The sequence below is a fragment of the Rhea americana genome, unplaced genomic scaffold, assembly GCF_003343005.1.
Source record: "Rhea americana isolate MKP2758 unplaced genomic scaffold, rheAme1 scaffold_102, whole genome shotgun sequence".
NCBI lineage: Eukaryota > Metazoa > Chordata > Aves > Rheiformes > Rheidae > Rhea > Rhea americana.
Genome location: NW_028185062.1, coordinates 2740784 through 2757034, shown reverse-complemented (window position 1 = coordinate 2757034; position 16251 = coordinate 2740784).

Below are 16251 nucleotides of genomic sequence, written 5' to 3'. Positions count from 1 at the left end.
CCCCGCGATCTTCCGCTACCAGAAACGGTGCGAAACCGCGCGGTGCGGCTGGGCGGCGAGCCGGGCCGTGGCGGGGAGGCTGCGGGCCCCGGGGCCGTTCGGTGGCCGGGGTATTTCCAAATCTGAGGCTCGCAAAAACGAGCGAGCCTTTGGTTATTTTTTTGCAAACTCTTCTGCTGATTCCCTAGGGAAGTTTCTCACCAGAAAAGAGGATTTATGCCCATTTATGAGCCTAATAAGAGACAGTGTCTTCATTATCACACATTTCATTTTGCCTGTGGACTAACAAAGAACATACAGGACTATTTTTATATCTATGCACTTAAATATTAACTGCTTTTGATTTATGCTGATTAGTAACTTACTGAATAAGAATTTTTCAGCAATTATTTTATTCACTAGGGGTTTTTGGTTTAGGTTTCCATAAATTTTCGCTCAACTCATTAATTACCTTTGGTCTAAAAAAGTTGGACCAGATGTAAAAATAAAATAATGAATGTAAAAATAAAAAATTAGGCTGAGTAGGATGGGAGGCTAAAGAGAGGTGCTGGAGGAAGTGTTCCTGTCTTCCCCAGCTTCAAGATACTGGACACCTGAGTTCAAATCCTGCGTTTGCTTTTAAAAACATCTCCATGTCTCCCACAAGAGTGTTGCAACAACCACACTGCAAAATATTTGATCTGGTGTCTCTTACTGTATCTCTGATAATGTTGTTGCGAGAAAATAGGTCATTGCCTCCTTCCCTACATGTTCTGTAGCTGCTTCTGAGGGTAATACAAAGGAAGTGAAGAGTTAAACGATTCCCCAAATCAAAGCCAAAATTTCTGGTTCTAGTTACACAAATGTTTTATTTTTCATAAAACAAAAAATGTTTAGTTTCAGTTCTATCCAGAACCTTTTTTATTTTGTTTTGTGTTGAAGGGAAGAGAGACGGGATCTTCTTGTGACCAATGTCAGTTGACTATGGTCCATCCTTACAATCATCATTCCGTACATTTCTGTATTACTGTTCTCCACTAATTTTGGGAGACTACTCTACTCTGGTTTTGACCCCCCCCCCCCCAGTAATGTCTAGGAAAGCCTGACTAAACTGGAACCTCAAAGTTGGTGTCCTTCCTTCAGGATGGCTAGCTGTAGGCACCAAACCCAAATATTTCTGTAGCCTGGGAAAATACAGGTAGCTGCATCTGAATGCTGTAGCACTGAAAAGCCTGAAAAGCAACGGAAAGGATGCATTTGTGGACTTATTTTCCCTGAGAATCCAGTTGCAAAAGAGATACTCATTGCCAAGACAGTTCTTTCACGTGCTGCTAGCTTGTTAGTCTCCAGTTGTATTGGAAGCTTATCTGTCACAAGTGAATCTCTTAGATCTGTAAAGTTGCCTGGCCTGATTGCAAAAACAAGTTTTCTACAGAGCTGTCCAGTGCTTCTTGATACAGGTAAAACGTGAAATGTAAGTAGAGCATTTCTCACAGTATTTTGGTATTTTTGCTTCTAAGTGCGAAAGTACATAAAAATAAAATTAACATATTCACAAAAATTAACTGAACTCTCCAGAACCTCTACAAATGCTTCATTTAGGATTTGGATGAATAAACACTCTAGGCTCCTACCACTACCAAGCATTTCTTAAACACTGAGCCTAATGATTTGGGGAAATCATTGTGTTGATCAACAATGAGAAATTAAGAAAAAGCTGGAGACAGTGCTATGGAAAAGAAAGGAAAAACAGTATTTTTTCTTTCTTGCTGGACAAGGGTTCAGCTAAAGTAGAACCATCTGTTATATGCTAAAAATTCAATACATGTGGTTATAATTTTCCTGAGTATTAAGTGGAAAATGACCAAGAAATAAATGACCAGATCACCTTTCTCCACTGAAAGGAACGTTTATAAATTTAACACTCCTTTTTGTCTAATAAAAAAAAATCCTTGATCAGAATTTTTACCTAGAAAATTAGAGAAGGCAAAATCTGAGAGGAGCAATCCTGTCTTTCCTGTTATTGCTGTTTTAGCATGAGATCCCTGACAATAATGATAGGCTGAAGCCTAATGCCCAAACCAAATCAGAGATGGATTCTGAAATCTGGATTTCTGTGTTCTCTTCCTTGTCCTTTTGTCAAGTGTCATGTGAGCTGGGAAAAGTTGCTTAGGAGTGTTGTGTGGTTTTGTGTCTGCCTGTGTAAAAGCGTTAAAATTACGTTCGTACCTTAAATTTTCTAATAGCACAACACTTCTTTGAAGTGCAAAGTTTAACAACTTGCAAAGAACATATATATTGTTATACTGCATCATTGTTGTATGAGTTACTTGGTATACTCCTGCAAGAGAACTTCTTCCCTACTGCTCTATTGGTGTGAAACTACTGACAGTCTTAAGTGCTTGCCTTTATTTCCAACACAGCCCACTCCTGAGAGAAAAAAAAAGAAGGCAGATTTTGTGCATTTCCTGTGTAATTTTTTCAGCTGTAGAAAAATTGCATCAGAAAGAAATTTAGTCTTAGAGAACCCAGGAACTCGAGCAATAAAAGTTGCAGTGGCAGTTTGCACAAACTTGTATAGCCCTAATGTGCCTTTGATTTATTTACTTAGAAACACGCCTATACCATCACCACCCTGAGATGAAAGTTGTTATCAGGAATCCAAAATTCTGAAGTTTGATTCTAAGTGCTAAATGAGATTTAGATGTGTTACTGTAAGAGCTGTTGCAAAAGATCAGCAATGATAATGTGAGAAAGGAAAAGCTTGTAAGCATAGAAGTTATAGACAGAGTTGGTGTTAAGACATGGCCAGATGTTGAATCTAGCTTTTGGGGACTGTGCAATAACTAGGATTCTATCCCCATAAACCTTATACCAAATTCAGTTTTAGAATAGAAGCTGTTGGTATTAATAAAATGTACAATAAGACTCATCCATTAAAAATGGGAAGCAAACCATCCTTAACATTCATTCAAACACCTTGCTAAAGGGCAGAGCTCATCTCCAACTGCAGGAAATCTTTTTGGGGCATGTTGAATCAGATAATTAACTTTTATAGTGCTGTAAATATTATGCATTCTGGTATCCTTCCATAGTAAATTTTAAGTAATTGCAGGAGTTCCCGTAGTCTTATGCCATGATGCATAAGGCATCTTCAATGCGTGATGAGAAGTTTTGCTCATGTTTCAGAGTCCTGGGCTATACAAGATCAGGGAAATTCAGCAAAGCCTGAACTTTAAGCTTGCCGACGTTGAAAAAAAGCTTTGCTGAACCAACTCTTCAGATCCCATATTTGTTTTCTGCAGAATCTATCTACCATGCCTTGTCCTTGTTACTTGGCCAAGTTGATATCACTTTAATATGTTCTTACAACTTCATTTATCAGTGTTGCCTTGGGAGATAGTCTTCAAGGACTTACCTCCTTCATAGGCAGCAGCTAATGTCACTGCCAAGAGCCTATTGTGGTTTGAGATGCTTTAACTTGCTCCTGGATGTACGGGAGGCCAGTTGATATTGCCTGAAAGAGATGTGGCTTTGTTGCACTTTCAGGTGTTGTGGCTGTAGATGTCTTTTCTGTAGACAAAGACTTCAGTCTTTCACTGTGAAGCAGCAGTATTTTATAGACAAAGTCTCAGGAAAGCTGGGTCTTGTCTTTGTCAGTTTGATAAGAACATTACTTAAGTTTATTATGCTGAATAACATTTTTCTTAATTGATCTCCAGTAGAGTGTACTTAAGCAGCTTCTCACTTTAGTAACTAGCCTCAGATGGCCTATACTGCATCCAAAACATCACTCTTTGCACATGACAAGGTTACCAGGAAGTTTTAAGTAAAGGATACACAGCTCTTGCAATTGGAGTGCAGAAGAAGCTTATAATCCCAAGCATTTAAGGAAGCACTTAAACCAGGATATTATACCATTGAAATGTCAGTTAGGCAGGCAAACAAAAATTCTGAAGTAATTTCCCAACCATTAATGGTTTTCCTAAAAAATGAAGACTTAGGAGGCAACACTGTGTTTGCTTAGTAACAGCCATGCTTCCCCACCTCTCTTACCTCCTCCAGATAGTTTTTTGAGGTAAAACTGTTGTTTGTTACTCTCGTGCATTAATGTCAGTCTGTTGCTTCCCACTAATTAGAGGATCGCCTTTAGCAAATGTTAAATGAGTGTATCTTTAAATCAAGTGAAAATAATGCTTGCAATACATACCCTTGTGATGTCTGTTGGTCGGCTGAAAGTTGCTCTTTATAAAGACGGAATAGGAGCAGGCTTTGCTTCATGACAGAGTTCAGAGCAGGAAAGGGAGTGCTGGGGGGCAGTTTCTACATGGCCTGCATTCTTCTTGGCCTCTGAAGAGAGCACAGTAACTCTATTACTAAGTCAGGATTAGACAAATTTAAGAAATAATTGTTTATGCGCTATAACCAGAATCTATGCCAAAGCATGTCATGTACTAGGCATCCTGCTCTCTGAGGAGATAGACCTGTTGAGTATCTGACTCTTGGCCAAATGATTTCTTGCTTTATTTTCACAGCTTTTGAGTAACACTCTGACTGATTATTCTGTGCAAAGCACAATCTAGCCCTAACACATATTTTCTACAATATATCTGAAAATAAAGTTGCCTAGAAAATCATGAAAAAACAGAAGTTACAACAGAAGTTGGCCTTCTGGTCAATTATGTTATCTTTTCAACACTTAGATTTTTTCCTAGTAGGACAGAAAATTCTGGAATTTATTTAATGAGCTTGAACATTTCATTTTAGTAAAATAAGCATGTAAAAATATAAACATATGTTATGCTCACCAAGCACTTGTAATATAAAAGTAATTATAGGCATCTCTTATAATTCAGCAGAGATGCAGGGTTGTTTGTAATGTCTTACCATAAGAACACATTAAAATAATCTGTATTAATACTCATTTTTCCACATATTCTCAGGTTTCTCTTCTGGTTCAGTAGAGATGTACAGACAGTGCTGTTGTCTTTGAAAACTGGAGACTTGCAGAGGGGAGAGACAGCAGTAAGTGATTACAGCGCACAGGAAGAAAGCTGGCGATTAGCCTTTAACAAAATGGGAAGTAGTTGCAGTACAGAATCATCAGAGAAAAGAAGGTGGGTCCCTGACAGTTTCCACTGAATAAATTCTGTTTGTGTGTGTGTGTAAACAAAGACAGATGCATCAACTGTCAGTCATCTTTATTCTGTTCTAACCTTAACTTTCACGTTTATTTTCAATTAAGCTTATCCTATGTTATGCATACCTGAACTCAAGAATCAGGATCCACGGGGAATATAGGCTCAAATAGGGCAGTTTTTCCCATGGCCAGAACTGGGGTCTTAGTGGGGACTCTAATTTTAGAATATAAGGCTTTGAGATCTTAGAAAGCACCAAAGTAAGTATCAGCTGAGAAAGAGACTTTAGGAAAGGATCCATTTTGAAACTGGATACCTTGCTCTTTCTTGACATTGTATTTGGCATACAGTCATGGGATACAGCCTCTAGTTTACTATCTACATGGATAAGGATTGCCTTTTCCTATAATGTTGTTGTTCCTCATCAAAAGAAAAATGAGTGTCCTTAGCAGCCATGAAAACAGCTATTCTACATCAGGCTGAAGTTCTGTGTCACTCAGTGTAATGTCAGTGAAACACTGAGGGTTCCGTAACAGCTGACCCCCAGAAATCATTGTGGTGGAGGCATATATGACAAGCTACATGAGATCTGTGATGGATTTTCCTGGCCTTCATTTATGCTGCCCAGATTTTTATATATATATATATGTATATATATTTGTGTGTGTGTATGTGATTTAGAATGTCATTGCTTGGTGGCTGCCTTGCCACTTAACTTTTGACATCCCTCTTTAAGCCAAGTTATGTCAACCTACCTGTGTACTCCACAGAACATGGACACATGCAATGGCAACAGTTGTTACTGCTTTTGGCTGCCTTCCTTTTTGTCATTTTGCCCTGCATCATTTATTTCTGTGGAAAGTTTCTTTAATCTGTTTCTCTATATGCATTTTTATGCTCATGTAGTACATTGTTCAAAACAGGGATTTCTCTCTTACATTGACTGCAAACTTAGTTTCATCTCATCTGTCTCATGGACTTTGTCTTGCAGTTCTTATCATTCTATAGGCTTTTAACCCAAAATATGTCTAGTTTGGTTAAAGGCCTAGTCAGAGTTGCAGGTGCCACTGTATTTCATTGGAATCATCAGATGCTTGCTGTAAATCATCACAATGCCTGTTAGTTTCAGCTGAGGAATTTAGACCATGTTCTGTAAAGTGTTTATTCCAGAGTGGGCTTTTCTTTGTGAAAAATAATGATCTGTAAAGAAGAAATCATGTCATGATGGAAATGCCAAACTGGCTCCCAAGCTGCCTCTAGCTAGAAATCAGGTGCCCAACTCCAAATAAAGGCAACTTGGAAGCTTTTTTGTTGTGTCATGCTATTATGCACTCCTTTGAAGAGAAGTCAGTCTATGTAAGACATTGTCAGCAACCTTCTCTGTATTTATACAGCTCTTTGGACTTTTCTTTAATCTGCCCAGTCCCACAATGAAGCTAAGCAGACATCCCTTTAATTTGTAAAGCCATACTCACAAAAAAATGATAAGACTTTGCTCTAACTGGTCTATGAATTTCTACTTGAAAAGGAAGAAGAAATGTACTGCAAGAAGCAGTATTTCAGATGAAAAGGAACACAGAAAGTAGTTTTGATTATCCAAGTGTCTTGAGGCTTCAGAAGCTTAACTAGTTCTACCATGATCAAGCTGCTTGTTACTTTGAAGACATTTAGTGTTGTGGCACCATTTTGAAAGCCAAGGATCGGGATATCCCAAATTAAGGAAAGGACAGCCAACTTATAATCAGTGACACTAATCTATAAGATTGTGATAAAACAGAGGAAGGAGAAGTGAAAAACAAATAAGAGGTGTGCCGTGAATAAAAGAACAAGACACAGAAGAAGTGGCAGCAGTTATGTTCTGTGAGATTCACTTTATTGTGGTGTAGGCCATTTGCAACTCATTTCATGCTGACCGGTTCAATAGTTTCCATTAGGTTACTAGACTTTCTGAACTAATTAACTAAAAGCATGTTAAGTGAAATGGGAAAGATTGGAGCAGATAAATCCTTAGCAAATGCCTCTCTCTTGGGATTGCATTTTTCCCCCCAAAATAGTATCAGAATTGCCTCTTTCCTCTGTCCTGTATAAAATAAAGTACATGACCTGTCAGAGGGATAGGATCAGGTTTGCTTGCACTGATGGTGTTTGGATTTATATTGCACAGTTATGTTCTTGGCATCTGCTGTTGCTGTTAGAAATGGAAAACAATCTTCTAATACGGCAAGTACATTTTATTCATTCTTTCATACCTGCCCGCATAGCCAAAGATATTTACCTAAGGCCAAAGATGTCTGGTGCAGTCAAGACCAGAGACAGCAAGACCCAAGACCATCTCTGAAACAGGTTAATTCTCGGTGCAGATGAAAGCATTTTCATGACTATATTAATCTCTGAAGGCTACCAGAAGCCTCTACAGCCCTTCTAAACCCCGCTGTGATTATTGTAAGGAAAGAGGACATTTTAGGAGCCAAAAGGCAACTCAGTGCTACAAGAGAGGTGAGAGAGTACACTGAAAAAAAAACAAAAAACAAACAGTTGATTTAAAAGTGACAGTGCCAGGAATCAAGCATAAAGCTGCATTAATAGACTTCAGAAATGGTCCACTGTCCACTGTACTTTATGAGACTTCTATAACATGTATTCTCTGAACATGTGTCTATATATGTAAATACATATACATATGCACACACACTCTTTTCCCTCCAAGAGAATGCAAACAGCTCAAAGGGCTAGTATAGGAGATGCATTTGAATGTACCCCGTGAGGGACTGAGAGCTGCTGACATCTGATGTCTGCTTAGTGCATTATGCATTTTGGTGGTCTCAGCTGAGCTCCCATTATTCCCATCTTTGTCTTTATATCCAGCATATTCTGTCAGTGCATCTGATCAATGTGATTAGTCCTGAGTGGGTTTATGTTTTAGAGCTCAAAAAAACTTTATCAAATAAAAAAACAATTCTTTGGGGTGGAGTGGTGGGGGAGCTGGGAGAGAGGCAGTAGGGGAGTGTAGTCATTACAACATCTCCAAAATTGCATGTTTTGATTTTTGAAGCCACACTTGAAGAAGGAGGGGGAGGGGTTAAAAGCCCTGACAAAAGGGAGAGGACAGTATCTTTCCTATACTGCCCCTCCAGTCTCAGGCAGTGGTGGTTTCATATCTCAGGTGATGCTTTAATTGCTTGGGAATCCTACGATCTTCCCACTCCTGTTGCAGCAGGAAAAGAGAATAAATATCCATGAATGCAGATGTCCATGAGATGCAAACTGAAAGAGAGTCAGGTAGTCTCTACACATAGGTGCTACTGTAACAGGAAAGTATAGGTGCAGATATAGTCAAAATATCACTAAAATCCAGAGGTACATTTTTCCATCTTTTATCCTGTCCTAGGAGATGAACTTGACATGTCAAGCAATGGTATGGCTCCATAGGAGCTTTTAATTTGTTTCCCCCAATGTGAATATTTTTCTGTGTTAACTTCAGGTTGCAGACCTGTGTCTTGGATTTAGAATGGAAAGAACAGGACATATGTATGACTGATTAAAAACCACAGTAATGACTCATTCCATTACAAAACACTGTAGATTTACAGAGTAGGCAGAGAGGCCAGGTGTTGAATGGATCTGGAGACTGACCTTGGCAGTTACCTTAACAGTTTGCCTTATTGTCTTGAGAGTCCGCAAATTGGTAAGATGCTAGTGTTTGTCACGCATGTCTAGCAGGGTCAATTCTTTTCTACTTCAGCAAGCTATGGAGAACTGCATTCTCCCAGGCTACCAATCTAGCACCCTTCAGTAGTACAAGACTAATTCAGTATTTCCATATACCTACCAGGTTCAACATCTGGCAGAACTTGGAAGAAATTAAGGATTTCTTCCATCAAGGGCAGGTGGCAACATCTGAAGGTCCCTTTTCATTGCTTGCCTCTTCAAAGGAAAATATGGCACTGTAATATTTTGAGCCTCACAAACCACTGGTCAGAATAGAATGTCTGTTTCAGGATTGGGGACAGGTTTAGCTCAGYTGATTAGAACATGGTGCTGCTAATGCCAAGGTCATGAGTTCAATCGCTGTATGGGTTATCCTGAGGGTTGGACTAGATGATGTCCAGAGGTCCCTTCCAGCCTACGATTCTACGATTTTCAGTGGTGTGCAGGTGGAACATATCAGGGAAGAGAAAGGAGGGCCAAATCAATTACAGCTTTTTTTTTTTTTTTTTTTTTTTTTTTTTTTAAGTAATTGGGTGCCTTTTGGAATTTTCTGAAGGCTAACACCTATTGAAATTAATGGGGCTGCTTCTGTAAACAGCCATCTGCTTGTCTAGGTGCCTAAATGCCTTTAAAACTTGGCTATTCATCTCTCTGTGTTTCAGCTTCCTCTTTTCTTTTTTAAAGGGGAAAGAAAGAATAATAACAGTTTCATATCTTACATTTAAACACTAAGGTTCTTGAGAACTACAGGAATATCTGTTAATATTGGCAGAATGAAGAGTTGGAAGAAAAACAAAGGGGGAAATAAATGCTTTTTGAAGGACTCCAGTCCAGAAATGAAACCTTTAAACATGCATGTTTTCATGTTTCTGCAGAGAGTATACTCTATGTTGTCATTATGAGGTGACTAACAAGCAATCTGAGTAGAAGCTTGTTGTTATGATGGGTCTTTAGTATAATAACAGGTGCATTAACAAACTCTATAGGAAGGAGCTTGTATGGGTGAAAGAAGGATGTGTGTGTATATCCCCAAAGTGGCTAACACCAACATGGAGGCAACAACTTGTTTCAAGTAGGACGTTCTGGATTGCTCCAGAAGCCACCTGAAAGGAGCTGTTGAAAGACCTGATAGTAATACATGGGCGCCACTGATAGACATTTTGCTCTAGCACAAGAGGTAGGAGTGACAAGGAGCTGGCAAAGGCATAACCCTTGTCCTTATCCTTTCATGCTGGTCTGTATGTTGGTCTTCAGCAAAGCAAGCTGTGAATGCCAAAGATCTTCCACATCTGTCTGGTGGTACATAATGCTGCTCTGAAGCAGATTGAGCACTAGTGACTCAATTACAAATATTAAGCCACACACCTAAAAGTAAAGTGGCCAATTTCTTCCTCCTAGCCCAGAAATGAAGTGTCAAGAGAAGAATTTCTGAAGGAATTCAGAAGTGATAATCAGCAATTAATAACTATTCATCAAGAAATGTTTAGTATCGCTCATGATTTCTTAGAAAAAGAGTGCATAATTACAAGGCACTTAGCCTCATGACCAGTTCGAAACAGAAAGTTTATGAAAACCTTTCTCTCTCCCTCCCTTTTTTATTATCGTCATTGGAAAATCCTTTTCTGTCTTTTGGACCAATATTACCAGATGCAAAAGAGAATGCCTCTTCCTCAGACCGTAATGTGTGAGGGTCAGTCACAATCTCAGAGGTTTTTTGGTTGTTTGGTTGGCTGGTTTTTGGCTTATGAGAGTTGGGCAAGCAGGTGGACTGATACGAGAAAGGGACAGGGAACAGAGGTCATTAACCAATATTAAACTATTTTTAAAAATAAAATGAATTTGCTATTACTCTTTCCTTCAACTTTGCCATAAACTTCAGTGCCTACAAGATCTTTTTTTTCTAATTTTAAGATTATCTCAAAGTAATTTAGCACATTGTGAAAGAAACATAAAACTATATTTAAGTCAACAAAGTGTTAACATTTAGAGGCCTAGAATTTAGTGGAAAGCAATGATACTTACCTGCTTAAGTAATAACATGTGGAATCAATTCAAGAATACCCGAAGCTGGAACACTAGATAAGATAAGCGTGCTGGAATGTTGAAAATAAGCAAGAAAAATAATAAATTATTAGCATCAGAGGGTGAAAGCACCACATTGTCTGCAACTGCCAAAGATGTATGTGAAATACTTACTGAACAGTCATATAGAAATGGATGCCTCTGCATATTAATGTAAACTTGCATGATTTTTTTGACTATATCATAGAGAAAAAGGATGTAATAAGAATTCTCTTTGAACTCATTTAACCTGCATGATCCATACTGTTAGTCAACAAGATCCCTTGGCCAAAGTTGTTAATGAAATGCCAGTTTTGTTTATACTTGCTGTCTGTATGCATGCTTATTTAAATGGTTTTGCAGCAGGTCTTCACAATTTCTTTAAAAAAAGCTGTGAGTTAGCATTCATCACTGGAAAAGTGTCTCCATTGTTGCTCATATTCTTTGTCCTTAAACAACTTGAGGGTTGCAACTAAGCTATAGTCACCCAATGTGAAGAAAATATGTCTTAATCACTAAGAAATATTTCAGTATCTTTTAAACTGCAGAGCATAAGTATGACCATCTTTAGGGATATGCCTCAATGTCTTCATACATTTAAGGCCAATGAATTGAAACCTCCTCTAACTCTGATACTCTTTTGGCAAATGAGGTCATCTGATGTAAATATCTTGCTACGTAACCTTCAGGATCAAATGATGACTTACCTATTACTTGTTTTGCTTGTATGTCGTACATATAAGCTGAAAGTAATCATTCATTTTCATTTTCTATTAATTTGTAGACAGTGTTTGATCTTCCGCAGACAGAATTAACATTTATCAATACAGAGAATAGTTGATTGAAAACATTAATATCATGTGATTGTAGCACATTCCTTACATTTTCATGTATTCCTAATGCAATTCATTGCTGTCTTGAGAATACTCAGAGAGATAGTGGATTATTCTATTTCAGCTATGTGCTGATAAAACAACCAGCACAAATATGTTGATATCTCTCTCCCTTGATGTATCAGAGGCTAAGGACAAAAATACTGTTTTCCACAAACTCTTTAACTCTTTAAGTCTCAACAGAAAGAGCAGATCTACTGTCCCTGATATATGAAGGCTTTGCTCTATCAAGTGTATCATTTTTTGTTATTGATGAATCTCAGGGGAAAAAATTAATTTCCTGTCACAACAGAGTAATTTATATGAATGATCATAAACAAAACAAGATGTTTCTGAGACAGTGAAATCTTGGATATACTGGATAAGATAGACCAGAATTTCTAAAGAAATTTATCTCCATTACTACCTACCCTTGCAGAGCCTTTCCTTCAGGCTTTCTCTTATTGTGGCCATTTTTTTGTGACCTCATGTGAGGAATTTCTCAGAGGTCGTACAGTCTCTCCCTGTACTGTAGCTTCCTGCTTGGTGGTGTCTTTCTGCCTGGCCTGGACTCTAGAAGTCGCCCAGCTGTGCATGCTCTTTGTGAATTTATTTCTCCTTTAAGATAGAGGGATAGCAGATTGGTTTTGGTCCTACAGGCTTGTCTAAGTGGCACGACTAGCAACCAAGGACTGTTAATTTACAAACAGTTACCTCATAGACTGGATGCCAACAGAGGCTGGCTGGTAGCTATGGGAGACAGAACATCCTGTGAAAAAACAAAGCAAATTTGAAACTAAGAGCTGAGATTTCAGAACCTTAGATGAGAACTCTGCTTCCCTGAGCAGGGAAGAAGGACTTGGGTTCCAGAGGGCAGTTTATGTTGCCATGTGGCAATAGATTAAATTTGTATGGATATGAGGACCTTAAACTATTTTGTTTAACTCCATTTTGTTTGGAAGACTGTCTGATAAACCTCAGATGGACGTAACAGGCTGAAAGCTTTAAAAGAAGCTCAGTTTTTTGGRCTTTTTGAAAAATCACACTGAGAAATGAAGCTATTTAAAGCACCTGTCTCAGAGCAGTGGAATTAAAGTTTCCTGTTTCTTCCAGAGGAGAGCTGATGTCTAGCACTAAAAGGCAGAAAGCTCTGCACAGGCATGACAGGAGGGTTTTCCATCTTCAGAAGCAATGCTTCCAAAAAGTGCAGTAAAAACAAGCAAAGTGTAGAAATATTTTCTTACATAGTATTACCGAAAGGATGGATAAGGAATAGGGCATCAACTGTTTGTGGCTGTTGTTTCTGAGCAGAAACAATCATCAATAGGAGTTCCTCAGCCCTAACTTGGAGTATCAGAAACTGCAGCTGGAAAGAAAGAATTAGTAGGATACAAGTAGAAACAGAGCACCAAAAATGGATCACAGAGGAGGCAAAAAAAAAGAAAGCTGGCTGATGCAAGTAGAGGAAACACCAGAAGTGGTGTCTTGGTTTAAGAGAAGGGTAAATACTAATTCCCACTTCACTCTTTCATACCTGCAAGAGCTCTGTGAAAAGTCCCTCTGTGGCCAGGCTTTTGGACCTTGCTGAACTTGCGCTGTCCCTCCCACTCAGTTCATGTGATAGGAGACATCAAGGCCTTGATAGGAAACATCAAGCACCTTTTTTTCTTCCCTTATCTCTCATGCTATTGCTGCAAGAATACATGGTCCAGCCTGTGCCATAGGAGATTATTTGTAAATCCTGGATCTCAAAGAGAAATTGCATGTCACTTAGCTGGTCTGTGAGCCTAAGGTGCTATTGAAAAAGAGTGCTTTTTCATCCACAGGCTYTTAGTAAGTTGTGGTCACGTGTTGTCAGATGCTGATGGGCTTATYAATTCTAGTTGTATGTTTGAAGCACAGTCTCAGCTTGTTATTTTGCTAAGCTGCTGACTCAGTCCCTTCTCTGAGGCTTGGAAGTAGGGTGGCCTTTCTGTTCATCAGCTACGGAATGATCTCTGCCAGCTTCCTGCTGTTTGCAGCCATTGTTTTGCCTCCATAGCAATGAGCTTTCTGTTTTGAGCAAGTAGCAGGAGCTCCAGCTACTCCAAGTCATTTTGGGGTCAGTGTTTTTCCTCACCCTTCCTAGACATCTTTAAGTCCCCAAGGACTCTTGACACTCCATTGCTAGCAGCACAGGCACTCTCATTTTCAGTTTTCTGGTGAATGAAATGTAAGCACATGACAAATCATGCTTTGCTGGTGCCATACTCTAACAATGCTAAATATGGACTCTATCTAGTTTTTCATTAGTAGCTGCTTTATTATTTTGACACTGCTTTCTACCAACCTGCTGTGCTGGAAATAAGGGGACTTGTAGTAACAAGCCTCATGCGTACTTCACTGCAAACTGCTAAAACTCGTATTCATTAAGAGTGTCCCATTGTCAGACGTTACKAAAGCAGGTATTCTAAAATACAAAAAGGATAGTATTGGCACAAATGCACAAATGACTTTTTGGACATTATGAATGAATGAAGTTAATAGACTAGAACACAACTACATTGGTTTTTCCCCAGCCAGTAATGACACATCTTTGCGTACTTTCTTTCCTCCAGAAGTTCACTTTTTCTCTTTTCCTTTCCTTTTCTTTTGTTTTTTTGTTTTTTTGTTTTATTTTATTTTATTTTTGTTTTTTTCCCTTTATATCACTCCTCACATCTCTGCCTCTATTTCTGGTGTATGCAACAAAATCTAACAATTTCCTCAAGATCACTGCTCATTTAAGGCCAGTGTAAAACATCTTTGGCCCTGTTTTTAGATTCTTAAACCCTAAATCACTGTGTGTCTCCTTTTTAATATTTTTTCTCTAATGATTGAGGATTTCTGATGCATTGAAACAAAATCCCATTTAACATTAAGATTTAGTCCTTTATTATCTATTATAATTCAAGGGATAAAGCCGCTCTATTAGCTATTGCCATTTTGAGCAACTAGTATTTTCTTYAACAATGACCAGTTACTTTCTGCAGGGTTTGCCCTCAGCAGTCAAAATTCACATTTTGTCTGACCCCAGTATGAGAATGTGTAACATATAAATCTAGTTCAGGAGATTTTTCCCTTCACTGTTCTTTTGTCAGGTACACCTGAACACGAGAGAGTGTGCCTCTAACYGTCATCATATCTTGCTCAGTTTTTACTCAATGTTGGAATCATATATTTGAAACCAAAATATCTCTGTAGTCCTTTTGTTTGTAGGAAAGGTTAGGGAGAGAATTGCCAGGTCCCTTAGGCTGTAAAGAGTTTTATGATCAGTTTCAGCTCATGCAGCCCTTCCATGCAAGAAGACATGAAGCTTTAATGGTTATGGAGTAAAGCCAAAACTTCTTTATTTATGTGCACTAGCACCCAGTTTCTTTTATGCGTAAATGACTGCTCTCTGGTTTAACTGTACAATTTTGAAAAAATTAACAATATTCTTGTTAGAAGAATCTAAGAACAACTTAACTTTTCACTTAATTACAGTCTCTCTAGAGTGGGTCATCTTTAGTTAATGCCTTCAGTTTTCCAGATTTTTATTAAAGAGTTAAATCCTATGTCTGTTAGACAGTTTTGTAGAGTAACGTTCAGGATGGTCAGGCAGGTTGATTGAGCACACATTTCTTTACCTACTTTATGTTTCAACTAAATCTGTGTACTCCATGATAGCGTGGCCAGTCTATACCATCTTGCTACATCTCTGTGGAATATTATTTCTATCATACAGAATTTATATGGTGTTTGTTCAGCTTTTGCCCAACAGCTGGTTTCCTGTCCAATGGTTTATGAAGTCTCTGACCATATTCTTTTCGTATTTTTCCTAGATCAAGATGATATGATACAGACTTTTCTACTTTATATGACATCAGAAGTGTGTGGTATCTTTCTATGAAGTGTCTTTGGTATCAAATATAGCCCAAACGGGAGCAGTATCTCCCAAAGAAGGTGCTGAAGCTATGTAAACAGTTGCTCTGCTCATCCCGTATAGAAATGTATTTGGTATCAATCATCTCTCCAATGCTTTCTTCTTGTATATGGGGAATATTTTCCAGGGTTTAAAATTCGTATCTCTTGAGTGCATGTGTAAGTGAAAACTCCATCTTTTTTTTTGTTTTGTTTTGTTTTTTTCTGGCAGTGTCTTGACCCCATCGCTGGGGCTCTGCTTGCTGAGTGATTCCTGGGTCAGAGCTCTCCCACAGGTTCCAAGGAATTAACTTTGTGGTAAGAACAGTGGGAAGATGTCTTGCAGCCTTGTTGTGTAAGTTTTTGAGAGACTTTAAATATCTTTAATTGTTTTGAACCCTTGACTGTCAAAGGGTGCCTACTTTTGAAGACTCCAAAGGCCTGACATGCTTTTATCTAGACAGTGGTATTGCTTTACTTGGTGTTGGTGCAAAGGGCATCTTTTTCAGTATCAATGAATTTAGTTTATGTATTTCACTAGTGGAGATAAATCTATCACTGTAAAACATAAA